The sequence below is a fragment of the Pelodiscus sinensis genome, chromosome 2 (assembly GCF_052426305.1).
Source record: "Pelodiscus sinensis isolate ZL-2025 chromosome 2, ASM5242630v1, whole genome shotgun sequence".
NCBI classification, from domain to species: Eukaryota; Metazoa; Chordata; order Testudines; family Trionychidae; genus Pelodiscus; species Pelodiscus sinensis.
Window position 1 is genome coordinate 255,682,460 of NC_143053.1, and position 13,662 is coordinate 255,696,121.

Here is a 13,662-nt window from a genome sequence, read left to right on the forward strand (position 1 = left end):
GAATCCCCAGTGCCCGGCTGATTCTCCGCTGCGGGACACTAAGGCTGAAGGTCTGATATCTGTGATGAGGAGCAGCCCTAGGGCAGTGCTGGGCCTGGGGAAACCCCCCCCCCCGCCCTGTGCCCCAAGTGTGGGGCCCAGGGCAATACCCTTGCTGCAGGCCCCACCCTGCCTCTGCTCCACCCCCACTGCACCCCTTCCCCAAGCCTCACCCCTGCTCCAGCCACTTGCCTAAAGCTTCCTCCGCGAGCAAGATGCGCCGGAGGACAACTGGGGAGCCTGATGTGGGGCGGTAGCCCGGTTCCTCTTCACCCGCACTCACCGCGGTGCCAGGAGTCAGAGTGGCCTGGTAGCCTCTCTCCCAGCCTGCTGAGCTCCACCTCACTGCAGTGGCCGCAAAGCAGAGGGTGGCGGGGCGGGGCGGAGCGAAGCTGGCTGCTGGAATGCTCTAATTCCTGGCACTGTGGTGAGTGGGGGGGTCGACCCCTGCTGCCTCCCCAGGCCAAGCCCCCAGGTAATCCTTCCAGCGGCCTTGCGCCCCTCTCCAGAACTCCCTTCCAGAGCCCCTATGTCCCCTACCCCAACCCGTTGGCCCCATCTACTGTAGAAAAATGTTTAGAAAGTTTTTCTTAGCATCTAACCTGAATCTCCCTTGCTTTAGATTAAACCCAACTTCTTACCCTGCCGTTAGAGGACAGGTAGAGCAATTAATGAGCACCCTTTTTAGAACAGCCCTTGCCATATCTGAAAACTGTTTCAGCAGTACGGCTGCCTAGCCAGTTAATTCCCATTTTGTATTTGCACGTTTGATTTCCCCCCCCTTCCTTTGCATAGTACTTTGCACTTGTCTTTATTGAAGTTCATCTGGTTGAAATCAGACCAATTCTCCAATTTGTGAAGGTTGTTTTGAATTCTAATCCTGTCCTCTCAGCATGGTGTCATCTGCAAATTTGCCTACAGCTTCCCCCATCCACTAGGCCAGTAACCCTGTCAAAGAAGGAGATTGGGTTGGTTTGGCATGTTATGTTCTTCCTGTGTTGGCTATGTCTTATAATCCTATTAACTTGTAGGTGCTTACAGATTGATTAATAGTTTATTCCAGTAGCTTTCCAGGTACTGAAGTTATGGTGACTATGTACTATGCTAGGTATTATGTTTCTGGTCCTCTTGCGTTTTCCATCCTCTGAGTTTTCCAAAAGAATTGCTAATGGTTCAGCAAGTTTCTTGAGTACTGTAGAGTGAATAGCGTCCGGTCCTTCTGACTTGACTACATCTAACTTGACTACATGTTTTATTCTGGTCTTTCCCTATTTTAGCTTGTGTTTCTTCCTCCATCTTTTTAATATAAACTGTGTTAAGTATCTGGTTATAACCCATACACCTGTCCCATGTGATGGCACTTAGACCACGTAGAGAGAGAGAATGAGTTTGCTCTACCACAGCATTAGCCAAACACCAGCTAGCTTTGAGCTTAAGCTGGGGAGACACATACATGATGCTTCAGAGGGCCCAGGTTCAGTTCTGCCTGTCGGTAATACAAGGTCACAATTTACTTTTCTGTTGAAAACTGAAGCAAAATAGTGATAACTACCTCAGCCTTACTAGATGTCACCCATTATTAAATCCCCTTTCCTGCCTACTAGTGGACCTACACTTTTCTTTCTCTTTCTCTTGCGCCTAATGTATTTATAGAACCTGGTTTTACTCTCCTGGTGCATTTCATTTTGTGCCTTAGACTTTCTGATTGTGTTCCTACAGGCTTGGGCTACTGTTTGGTTTTCTTTCTTAACAATTTCTCCATGTGTAACCACTGCAGGGAAAATTCTTTTTTCATTTTGCAGTTATTAAAGGAGCCATACAGGCCTCTTATAAATCGTCTTCTCCTTTCTTCACATAGGGCTGGCGACAGACTTTGATGGGCCATGGGCAATGTGGGGGAGACTCAGCTGGAAGGGGCGGAGCTAAAGGACAGACAGCCCTCAGTGCTGCCCGGACTGTGCCATTCCCCTCCCCACCAGCCCTCAGCATCATCCGGACTGCACCATTCCACCCCCCGCTAGCCCTCAGCATCGCCCAATCTGCAGCATTCCACCCCCCGCTAGCTCTCAGTCCTGCTTGGACTGTGCCATTCCACCCCCACCCTACCCTCAGCGCCACCTGGACTGCGCCATTCCACCCCCAGTCAGCCCTCAGCGTCATCCGGACTGCTCCACTCAACCCTCCACCAGCCCTCAGCACCACCTGGACTGCACCATTCAACCTCCGCCAGCCCATAGCATCCCCCAGACTGTGTCATTCCACCTCCACCCAGCCATTAGCATCTCCCGGAGCACACCATTCCATCTCCACTTATCCCTCAGCACCACCCGGACTGCACCATTCCATCCCCGCATCAGCCCTCAACGTCACCTGGACTGCACCATTCCACCCCCCACCAGCCCTCAGCATCGTCCGGACTGCGCCATTCCACCCCCCACCAGCTCTCAGCATCGTCCAGACTGCGCCATTCCATCCCCTGCTCGCTCTCAGCACCGTTTGGACTGCACCATTCCACTCCCCACCAGCCCTCAGCATCGTCCGGACTGCGCCATTCCACCCCCCACCAGCCCTCAGCATCGTCCGGACTGCGCCATTCCACCTCCCACCTGCCCTCAGCATCGTCTGGACTGCGCCATTCCACCCCCCACCAGCCCTCAGCATCGTCCGGACTGCGCCATTCCACCTCCCACCTGCCCTCAGCATCGTCTGGACTGCGCCATTCCACCCCCCACCAGCCCTCAGCATCGTCCGGACTGCACCATTCCACCCCCCACCAGCCCTCAGCATCGTCCGGACTGCGCCATTCCACCCCCTGCTCGCTCTCAGCACCGTTTGGACTGCACCATTCCACTCCCCACCAGCCCTCAGCATCGTCCGGACTGCGCCATTCCACCTCCCACCAACCCTCAGCATCGTCCGGACTGCGCCATTCCACCTCCCACCAGCCCTCAGCATCGTCCGGACTGCGCCATTCCACCCCCAGACAGCCCTCAGCATCGCCTGGACTGTACCATTCCACCACCCACCAGCCCTTAGCGTCTCCCAGTCTGCACCATTGCACCCCCAGCCAGCTCTCAGCACCACCTGGACTGCTTCATTCCACCTCTAGCCAGCCCTCAGGGCTGCCTGGACTACACTGCACAGGTGTGATTTAAAGGGCTGGGAGCAGGGCCGGCCCACAACATTTTGGCACCTGAAGCGGGGAGCTCAAATGACACCCCCGTACTCCCTCACTTGGGCCGAAACTTTGCAAGGTCTCAATTCTGCCTTCTTCCTGTTCTACTCCTCTCATGGTACTGCTCTGCTACCTACATATACACCAGCAGCAGACAATTTCATAGAATCATAGAATAATAGGACTGGAAGGGACCTCAAGAGGTCATCGAGTCCAGCCCCCCGCCCTCAAGGCAGGACCAAGCTCCGTCTACACCATCCCTGACAGATGTCTATCTAACCTGTTCTTAAATATCTCCAGAGAGGGAGATTCCACCACCTCCCTTGGCAATTTATTCCAATATTTGACCACCCTGACAAATTTTCTACACTCTGGGTCCTAGTGGAGCCCCCCCACAGTCTGGCATCTGAGGCGGCCGTCTCAGTTTGCCTCATGGTAAGGCCAGCCCTGACTAGGAGCTCCAGGTCCTTTTCAATTGCTGGGCCCCAATGGAACTACCCGCTTTGCCACGCCCCCTCCCGACCCTCTCCTTCCCATCAGTGGTCCTGCCTTCGCTCCCGGGTAGTCTGCAGTTGTGCTTTTAATATTGGCTCATTTGAAAAACTGCCAGCTTCCTTGAACAACCTTATCTGTTGGATTTTCTTCCCACTGGACCTTATGTGCCAGTTCTTTGATTTGTTGAAGTCTGTCTTGTCTGAAGTCCATTTCTTGCTGTAGGTCTCACTCCTTCCTTTCCTGAATGAGTATTCTGCAGCCAGCACTTCCTTGACAATGCACAGGAGAGAAAGTAATTCAGGTCCATCCCACCCTTAGCTTTGCAGGGCAACTTGCCAGCAAGGTTCATGGTGCTAATTGACAAGACCGAGAGGGAGAAGATATTGGGACAGATTTCTTTGCTGCATCTGAGATCTACTTAGTGCAGCAGAGGGGAGGTTGCCAGAACTGTCTGCCAATTGCCCAAGGAGCGCTGGATAGCTGGATTGCTATACGCCAGCAACAGCCGTGCCCTGCCCACCTGCTGCCTGCCCTCATGTTGCAGTGGGAGTGTATAGGAGTTAATTACACTGTCTCTTATGTCTATTGGGAATGTCTATGGCCTGGGAGAATCCCCAGCTAGCGAGATGCAAGTGATTTATGCTCTTTGGTCCACCAGTGAATCCTGCTCAGCCAGACGTTGCTGTACTTATTTCCCCAGGTTGCTCTATGTGGTGGGAGCGCTGGGCTACAAATTAGTCTGTAGGCTTCATAGCAAGACTGACGCCTTTGAGAGCAGTGCGGAGAAGAAGCAAATGCCGTATGAAAATCAGAAAGATGGGGTTCTTCTCCAGCCATGTTTGCTATTGCCTCCCTTTAAACCATAGTCTGATGCCTAGTTCTTTCCTCCCTGACTCCTTTATCTGGATAGGAAACAAAGGAGCCACCCCTCGGCCCTCAATTCTTTTAAACTTCACTAAAATGAAAGTGAGCTGTAATGAGGCTAAAGATCCCAGCATTCCTAAGCAGCATCTGTCCTCATCTAATTGGATTCGACCTACAACACTGAATGGGCGGGGGTGCGGGGGAAGCCCCCTTAATATTTCCATAATGATCCAATTGCTGTTGACCCCATGCGGTTGGCAAGAGACCATGTGGTTCTGATCATGTGATTCCCAACCCTCCCAGCTTGTGGTAGGACAGCTTTGTTCTCTTGGAGCTTGGGTGGGCCTGAAGGCATCGGAGCCTGAAAAGGTTTATCTGAATTGTTGCATTGCTTTATAGCGATAACTGCAGGGAGTTATTCTCCTCAGAATTAAGCCCATGACCACTGGAAAAGCATTCAGGTGGTATTTCTAAATTCCAATTATCTTGGTCTCTTGAACAAAAAAACAGATTATGTGGTGCTGGACAAAAGGGTTTTTCTATGTAACTTCTTGTCTCAAAGCCTCATAATGTGTAATGCCAATATAAATACCCTAGAGCTAGACTATCCTATGTTGTGGTCAAATCTCCCATTCAAAATCTTCATTTACGGGGGGATCCATTCAATGGGGAAACCAAAAGCACATTCAGTTCCGAGCGTTACAGGCCTGACTGAATACGCTGTCTTTAAGATATGATCTGAACAAAATCCTCGGAGGCACGTTAACCAATATGAAAGGAGGAGTGGAAAGCCGAGTTTGTCTTCTGTTCCTCGCTGAAAAGACAGGATGCTCTTTTCTTCCCTCTGCTCTGCCTTTTTTTGTCTTGAAGAACTCCCAGCACCCAGACAGCCCTCCCTCCACCCTGCTCCCTCCAGTTGCTCATTGAGCAGAAATCTGCTGCTTCACTGATGCTTTGGATTGCAAATGCTGATAAGCAGCCAGTAATCCTTGGCAGGGCGTGAGGGGTGTTAATGGTATTCAGGGAGGCGAGATTGATCCATCCCGGGTCAGAAATGTCAAGCTAGGGGTTCAGAACTGGATGGGACAACCTCGTGCAGGAGGCCTCTACCATCTCCCATGACCGCGAGCCTGTTTTGTCACTTTTGCACAGTCAGGTCCTACAGAACATGAGTAAACGGCCTCATGAGCTGTCGTGGGACTTGACGGAATAAAGGAGTAGGCAATATGAAAATTGGGCCCATTGTTTCTATTCCAACCACTCTTCTATCCCAGCATGTGTGGTTACCTGACACATCTTGGCCCCAAATATGTCTAAAACGATGGGGTTTAAAGTAGCTGTAACCACTCCAGAGAGAGATCTTGGAGTCTTTGTGGCTTTCTCTGAAAGCATCCACTCCATGTGCAGTGGCAGTCACAAAAACAGACAGACTGTTGGGAAGCATTGTCGTGTTTGTCTATATCTGCAAAAACAACAAGGAGTTCTGTGGCACTTTAAAGACTAACAGATTATGCTTATGCCCTAATAAATCTGTTAGTCTCTAAAGTGGGAATCATTAAGAAAGTGATAGAGAATAAGACAGAAAATGCCTTATTGCTGGTATATAAATCCATGTGACGCCCACATCTTGAATCCAGTGTGCGGATGTGGTTGCCCCATCTCAAAAAAAGATAGATTGGAAATGGAAAAGGTTTAGAAAAGGCCAACAGAAATGATGAGGGGTACGGAATGGCTTCCGTTCCAAGAGCGATTAATAAGATTGGGTTCTTCAGCTGCGAAAGAGATGACTAAGGAGGAATATGTTTGAAGTCTATAAAATCATGTAGAGAAAGTAGAGAAAGTGCTATTTACTCCTTTTTATAGTGCAAGTCCTAGACATTCCTGTGTCTGGGGCAGCAAATGAAACGGTATCGAGAGTGAATGTCAATCACCAATTAAAACTCAGGATAGCTGCCCTTCTAAAAATGGCAAACAAAGATTGGGGGTGTGATAATACCTGCCTAGCCAATCTGAGTACACTTTTGCTCTGCTCTTACTGTCAACTCAGAAAGGGTATATCTACACTGCGGTGCTATTTTGGGATCCTTCCGGTATCCTGAAATAGCTATTCCATGTCTTTTGAGCAAGCCTGTTATTTCGAAATATCTTTCGAAATAACAGGCATGCTATTCCAACATCCCTGTAAACCTCATTCCACGAGGATTAAGGGACATTTTGGAATAGCGCTCTATTTCAAAATTAACTCGAAATAAGCTATGCAATTTGCATAGCTCAAATTATGTAGCTTATTCTGAGCTGCAGGTACAGTGTAGATGCACCCAAACAGTGCTCACTGTGCCTGTAAGGGCGAGAGAATTAAGCATCTGTATCTTTGTGCTGCACAGCTTGTATACAGATTGTACAACAGAGTGTTTTGTGAGGAGTGCATGATAAAATTTAAGTATAATAGTGATGTTCAGTGTCAAAGATTTTTTTTAGCTGATTTGCGATATGGCGCTGAATATATCTGTGAATTGTCACCTGAGTCACTTGTGTCAGTCGCTTCAGCTATGGCACTTAATGAGCAAAGGTTGTGACTTTGTGATTAGATGCTGTGATGGGCTGGACAAGAGCCGCAGGTCCCCTGCTGGAGGCTCACGGCCCCACCACAATCCACCTCAGAAGAGGGCAGTAGAGAGGTCCTCCGAGCTGCCTAGAGTGTCTGTGTGGGACCTACCCAATGAGGAAAGAGGCTGCAAGGAGCAGCCAATTAGAGGCTAGCAGGCTCATATAAAAGGAGCTGCAGAGCCTGGGACTGCAGGGGTGTTGGCTGGCTGCAAGAGCTGGACAGAGCAGCTGCAAAGGACTAAGCAGGGACCTATGCTCCTGGGGCTGAGTCCGAGAGGGGTGGCTCAGCAGGAAGGCTGGGTTCACTGAGGTCTCAAGTAGAGGCAAGGAATCACTGGGGAAGAAGCCCTTTGGGTGCTGCTCAGTTCTCGAGTAGGAGCCTTGCAATAGATCAGTTGCTGCAGTTTACGCAAAAGGGCTGGCCTATCACCAGGACAGAACCACGTCCACACATTGCACAGAGGACACCAAAGAGCCATCAGGTGCTAGGGATGTAAAAAGTTGTTTAAAAACGTAACCATGTAACTGATTAAAATCCTAGCAGTTGCACAGTTCCGTGTGCTGCGGGATAAAGCTTATATATATCCCACTCCGAGGGAGCCAGAGTGTAACCTGCAGCGAGGGGCCAGGCTGGGCCGGCCACGGACAGGGCTGCTCTTTATGGGGTTGGACCAGGGATGTTAAATATCAGTGAATTGAATAGTCAAGTAACCTCATGAATTCTTATTGGTTAGTTGACTATTCAATATCACTGGGGGCGGGGCCGGCAGCCAGTGCTCTCTGACCTCAGTCCTGTGGAACCCCCTGCCACACTGCGCTGCTTCCTCCGTATCAGAGGCAGCAGCATGGGGTGTGAGGCGGGAACTGGTCCCCAAGGGGAGTCTGTTTAAAAACAAGTTCCCCGCACAAACTGGCTGCCTGTTGCCCTGTGCTACTGCCTATGATACAGAGGCAGCAGCGTGGGGTGGCAGCAGCCCCTGTTGGGGGGCAGGTGGGGTTTGAGCTCCCAGACCCGGCGCGAGCTGGAACTGAGCCGGGCTGCCTGCCCACCCAGGTCCTAATACACTTTAAATGGAGAGCCGCAGCAGGGCTAGGTCCCAGACTTGTCACAAGCCAGGACTGAGCTGGATTGCTGTCCAGCCTGCTAAAAAATTTACTGTCAGGGGGGCGGGGAGGGAAATGCGTGTAATCTGTAGCATTAACCTATAAGCTTTTGCTTATCGAATAATGGGTTAATCGACTATACTATTACATCCCTAGGTTGGATCATGGGGAGCTGCTCCAGCCCTTACCGGTTAACCTTTATATCCCTCTTGGGGGCTAGGGACTTCCATTGTCACTGAGCTCATCAGAACTCCAACAAAAAAAGTCTCTAGGGGTATGTCTACACTGCCACCTAGTTCGAACTAGGGTGGTTAATGTAGGCAACCAAAGTTGCAAATGAAGCCCGGGATTTGAATTTCCCGGCTTCATTTGCATCTTGCCGGGCACCGCCATTTTTAAATCCCCGCTAGTTCGGACTCCGTGCCCGCGGCTACACGCGGCACGGAGTAGGTAGTTCGGATTAGGCTTCCTATTCCGAACTACCATTACTCCTCGTGGACTTAGGTGGTAGTGTAGACATACCCTAGAAGAATGAAAAGCTCTTTAATTTATTACTGATTCCCAGGTCACAGTAGGACCAAGCACCAGCTAGATCATCCCTGATAGTTAAGCATTGATCAGGGATGATCTAGACCAATGTTTCTCAACCTTTTTTTTTTATAAAGTACCCCCTTTTAAAAAAAAGTACCCCCAGCCACCCCACTCTAACCCAATGCCCTTCCCCAGAGCCAGGCCCCCCCCAGCCCAGCCCCGCTCTAACCCAATGCCCTCCCCCAGAGCTAGGTCCTCCCAGCCCCCCTGATCTAACCCAATGCCCTCCCCCAGAGCCAGGCCCCCCAGCCTCCCGCTCTAGGCCAATTCCCTCCCCCAGAGCCAGGCTCCCCCCCCCCCGCTCTAACGCAATGCCCCTCCCTTTCCCCAGAGCCAGGACTGGACTGTGGTCACCCTACCTTTGAAGTGCCCGTTCCCATTGCCCGGCCCTGCCCCTGCGGCTTGTCTGCAGGGAGCAAGTGGTCCGCCAGCGTCGAGCTCGCCGGGTGGGGCTGTGCGCTCCCACCTCAGCCCAGCGCTCCCCTAGTGTGGCGCCCGGGGGCAACTGCCCCCCCTCGCTGCGCCACCGATGCGGGGTGTGTGTGTGTGTCCTTTGGAACAAAGCTTATTGTGCCACGTCACCGCCTTTTAGCTCCTTTCTGCAGCGCCACGGGGAAGGGGCGATGGGGACGCGTTGGACTGAGCTGCTGGCGGGAGGGGGGGTGATGCGCGTCTCCAGGTTCAGCCGCCCTCCCCGCTGGAGCACCCCGGGGAGGCTGCCAGAGAGGAAACGAACTAGGAGAGGCAGCTGTGGAAGTGATTTTTTTTTCTCTCCACCCCCCAGCTTGGAACTGCCCGGGGTCTCCCCGGAGCCAGCGCCACCACAGCCGCTGCCCCACACTTTTCCCGCCAGCGCTGGGGCGAGGAGAACTTACTGCTGCTCTGAATAGAAAGGAGGAGGGACCTGGTTGCCAGGGAGGCAGAGGTGGCGTTGACCAAGCTAGTTCACAGGCTGAAGCAAGGTCTGAAACCACTACGGCAGACAAGGTGGGGAAAGGCAGCAGGTCCACACCCCTTTGCCTGTGATGAGTGGCCATTACAGACTGCAGTTTGCCGCTGAAGCAGGGGCTAGATGGAGACTGATAGTGGGTCACTGAGGCAAGGTGGGTCCAGGGGAACTTGGGGTTCCCTGGGAGGAGAACTGGGTGCCGCTTGGGAGGGGAGGAGCCAGGAATGCAAAGCTGGAAAATCACCTATGCCCCCGGAAAGGGGCTCAGAGACACTGGAGTGGGCACTGCCGGAGGGCAGTGTCCTGAAGAGGATGCCGTAGTTTAAGAATGACATGGGTCTGGACTAGAGAGGGAAGCGAGGACACAGGGACACACCAGCTAAAGGGAGGTGTCCAGTGAATCAACAAGCTAATTCCCAGGGCTACTGGCCAGAGGCGCCATGGTGGAGTCTGCCTTGTGACAGCCCCCCAGACTTCTCTTGTGTACCCCTAAGGATGTGTACCACTGGTTGAGAAACACTGATCTAGATGGTGCTTGGTCCTGCCGGGAGGGCAGCGGGCTGGTCTTGATGACCTCTCAAGGTCCCTGCCAGTTCTAGTGTTCTATGAAAAGTCATTCCGTGTCCTACAAATGCCACTTTTCCGTTGAAACAGAACAGAGAATACAAATCGTGGTCAAAATTTTCAAGAGCACCAGAAAGTTTGGGACATGTGAATATTTGAGTTCCCAACTTAAGATCCCTTAAAGGGGCCTGGTTATTTGAGGGCTCTGGATATTGGAAAACCATGGCCCTTTTAAGACATCCCAAGTTGGTTACCCACAATCAGTAGGCATGCCTGAAAACTTTGGAACCAAAATCACTTGACTCAGTTAAAGAAGACTTAGGAGCCGATCCTGTGAACACTTGCTTGGTTAATGCTTTTCCACTGGATTCAGCATGCCAGTGAGCACAATATTTATCTGTAGGATTGGGACTGTAGTTGCCAGGAATGAGGCTTAGTTTTATTTTTCTTTGGTGGCCTCTTTCATTCTTTGTTGTACACCTTAATCAGTGCTTACCGCTAGAACTTTCTGGTAATAGCAACAGGCCCTGTGGTCCGAGGCAGACATCTGAGGGTGGTTACTGGGAGAAGAGAGACCATAGAGAAAACTTTGTGGCTTTCCCACTGTCACCACCACATTGTCAGTGGCATGTTGTGGTTTCTGCCTGCTTTCTTAGCTATTCTTGTCCCCGCATGCATCTCTGATCAGACACAGCAGTGGGCAGTTTTTAGAAGCTAACTCTATTGATGGTTCCAGTGGCTCTAAAACTCATTAGTTCCATAGTTGTGTCCTGTCAGCCAAAGTGTAATGGACCTAGAAAGAGCTGGAAATGCAAGCCCACTTGTAGAGCTGATTAGCCCTTTATATTGCCGGTCCCACTCTGCAGTCTACTCGCACCGGAACACAGACATTCCAAGACCGGGTCAGGCTAGCGGTGCCTCGAGGCCAGCATCCTCCTTCCGACAGGCCTGCTGAGACACAAGGGCAAGAAATGCTACCGGAGGCAGTGCTGGGATAAACTTCCAGTAGGGGAACTTTGCCTCCTGACCTCCAATAGCTTAGAGGCTGGTTTAAGCCCTGAAGCAGGAGGGTCAAACTTACTCACACTCCAGCTGATGTCTCCAGGTCAGCTCTGAAGCCCCTGCCACCACTTTCTCACCTGTGGTACAGGGAATTTCTTTGGAGTTGATTTGCTTTGGGGGAATGATTTAAACATTCCCCGGTGAGTTGCAGCATTATGCTGGTGTGTGAGAACCCAATAGCACAGCTGGGTGTAAGGAGCATATGGTCAGAGCGGGAGTCGAGGAGTTGTCCAACTCTGACACAGACTCCCCGTGTGGCCTAAAGAGTATCACTTAACCTTTCCAAGTCCTTGTTCCCCATCTGTCAAAGGGCATGTCTACACTATGGGGAAGATTGACGCTGCCATGGTTGATCGTCCGGGGTTCGATTTAGCGGATCTAATATAGACCCACTAAATTGAACTCAGAATGCACCCTAACAGCTCTGGTACTCCTGCTCCTCACAAGAAGTAAGCCAATGGAGCGTTTGCTCCCGTCAACCTCCCTCTGTGTGGACGGTGTGGAAACGCGATGTAAGATTGACTCCAGCTATGTAATTTATGTAGCTCGAGTTGCGTATCTTACTTCAACCTTCCGAAATAGAGCAGACAAGCCCAATGGGAACTGATACCCCTTTTCTCCCACCTTTTGCCTGTTGTGTGTAGTTAGGGCATGTCTATGTATCCCATACATCTACTGGGTTACCCAAACAAGAATTAGTTGTCTCCAGAAACAGAGGCTGACTGGCCTAGTTGCACTGTTTAGGAAAAGCAAAAGGCCCACATTAAACAAAAGTGGAAAGTAATTTGATGTTTAAAACCCTTCTATTTAAATAATAATTTGGAGCCAGATCCTACTAGTGTTAAGTATATGGATAACTTTTGAGTTGGCTGTAAATATTAGTGACTCTGCTGTTTTGCTTCTCAAATATTATTTATCTTGTCAATGTCCCTTTTGGCCCCAGATAATAACCATTTTGCCTTTGCGGCTTTCATAATATTATAGTTGAAACAATAAAATCAAAACAAAATGGTTCGATCATTTCCTATAGAAAACATCGATGAAACCGACATTCCGACCGAGCATTTTGATTTTTGCTCTGGCAGAAAGCATTCCTTCCATCATTTCTGTGCAGCTATTCTGCTGGGGGGTTTTAAAACGTACTTGAGCCATTGGGGATCGCTAGGAAAGTATAAACCGTGCAGCTTGCTACTGTATGAGCCTTGATAGCCTTCCAGGTATATGCCAGACAGAACGGACGGCCGCAGGGTATGTGGTATCTGCATTCCACAGGTGGCAATCAGAGGGGTCACAAGACACAGGGCTAAAAATCCTTCGTGTCTGACCGATGCGTAACATACATCCACCCTGCAGTTGGGCATTCTGTCCCCTATAAATGACGGCAAAGCTAAAGACAAAGAGGATGAATCTGTGGCCGTTTCTGCTAACACAGGCTAGTCGACTAGTTGCTTCCCCCTCTGCCCCTCATGCTGCCTCTATCAGAAAGAGGAAGCAAGGGGGGGAAGTGGAGAGGGTACTTCAAAGTGGCAGCACCGCTTGGAGCCTGGGGCCAGACCCCAGGCTTCACATGGCACTGCCACTTGAAACGCCGTGTGCTGCTCAGGGTCAGCTTGGGTGTCCCCAGGCTGCACGCGGTGTTTCAAAATGACAGTGCCATGTGGAGCTTGGGATCAGCTGGGGATCAGCTGGGGACTCCCCCATTGACCCCGAGCTCCTTGCAGTGCTTTCACCTTTGAAGTGTAGCAACAGCCCCAGGGCTGTTGCTACACTTCAAAGGCGGAGGCGTCCTATCGACTAATTGAATAGACGATGCAAAATGCATTGACTATTTGATTAGTCAATTAGTCGATATTTAACATCCTTAGTGTGGATGGATGTTTTAGCTCAGGGCTGGTCTCCACGATGCACTTAGGTTGCCAAGAGACTACAGCCTTCCTCCCAACGATATGCACAGATACAATAACTCTACCTCCACAAGAGTGTAAGGAATATGTCGTTGTAGGTAGGGCGGCGCAGTGTCTGCGTAGACCAGCGACGGGCGACCAAGGCTCGCGAGCGGGCCACGTGAGTGACCCTCCTACATCTCAGGGGGCCGCAAGATTGGCCTAACCAAGGTGGTCTCCCAGGATGGGGCAGTTTTGCTCACTTGTACTTGCGTGTTTAAAATCTGCAGGGGTGTAGATTGAGCCATACCAGTGCTGGGATTGGATGC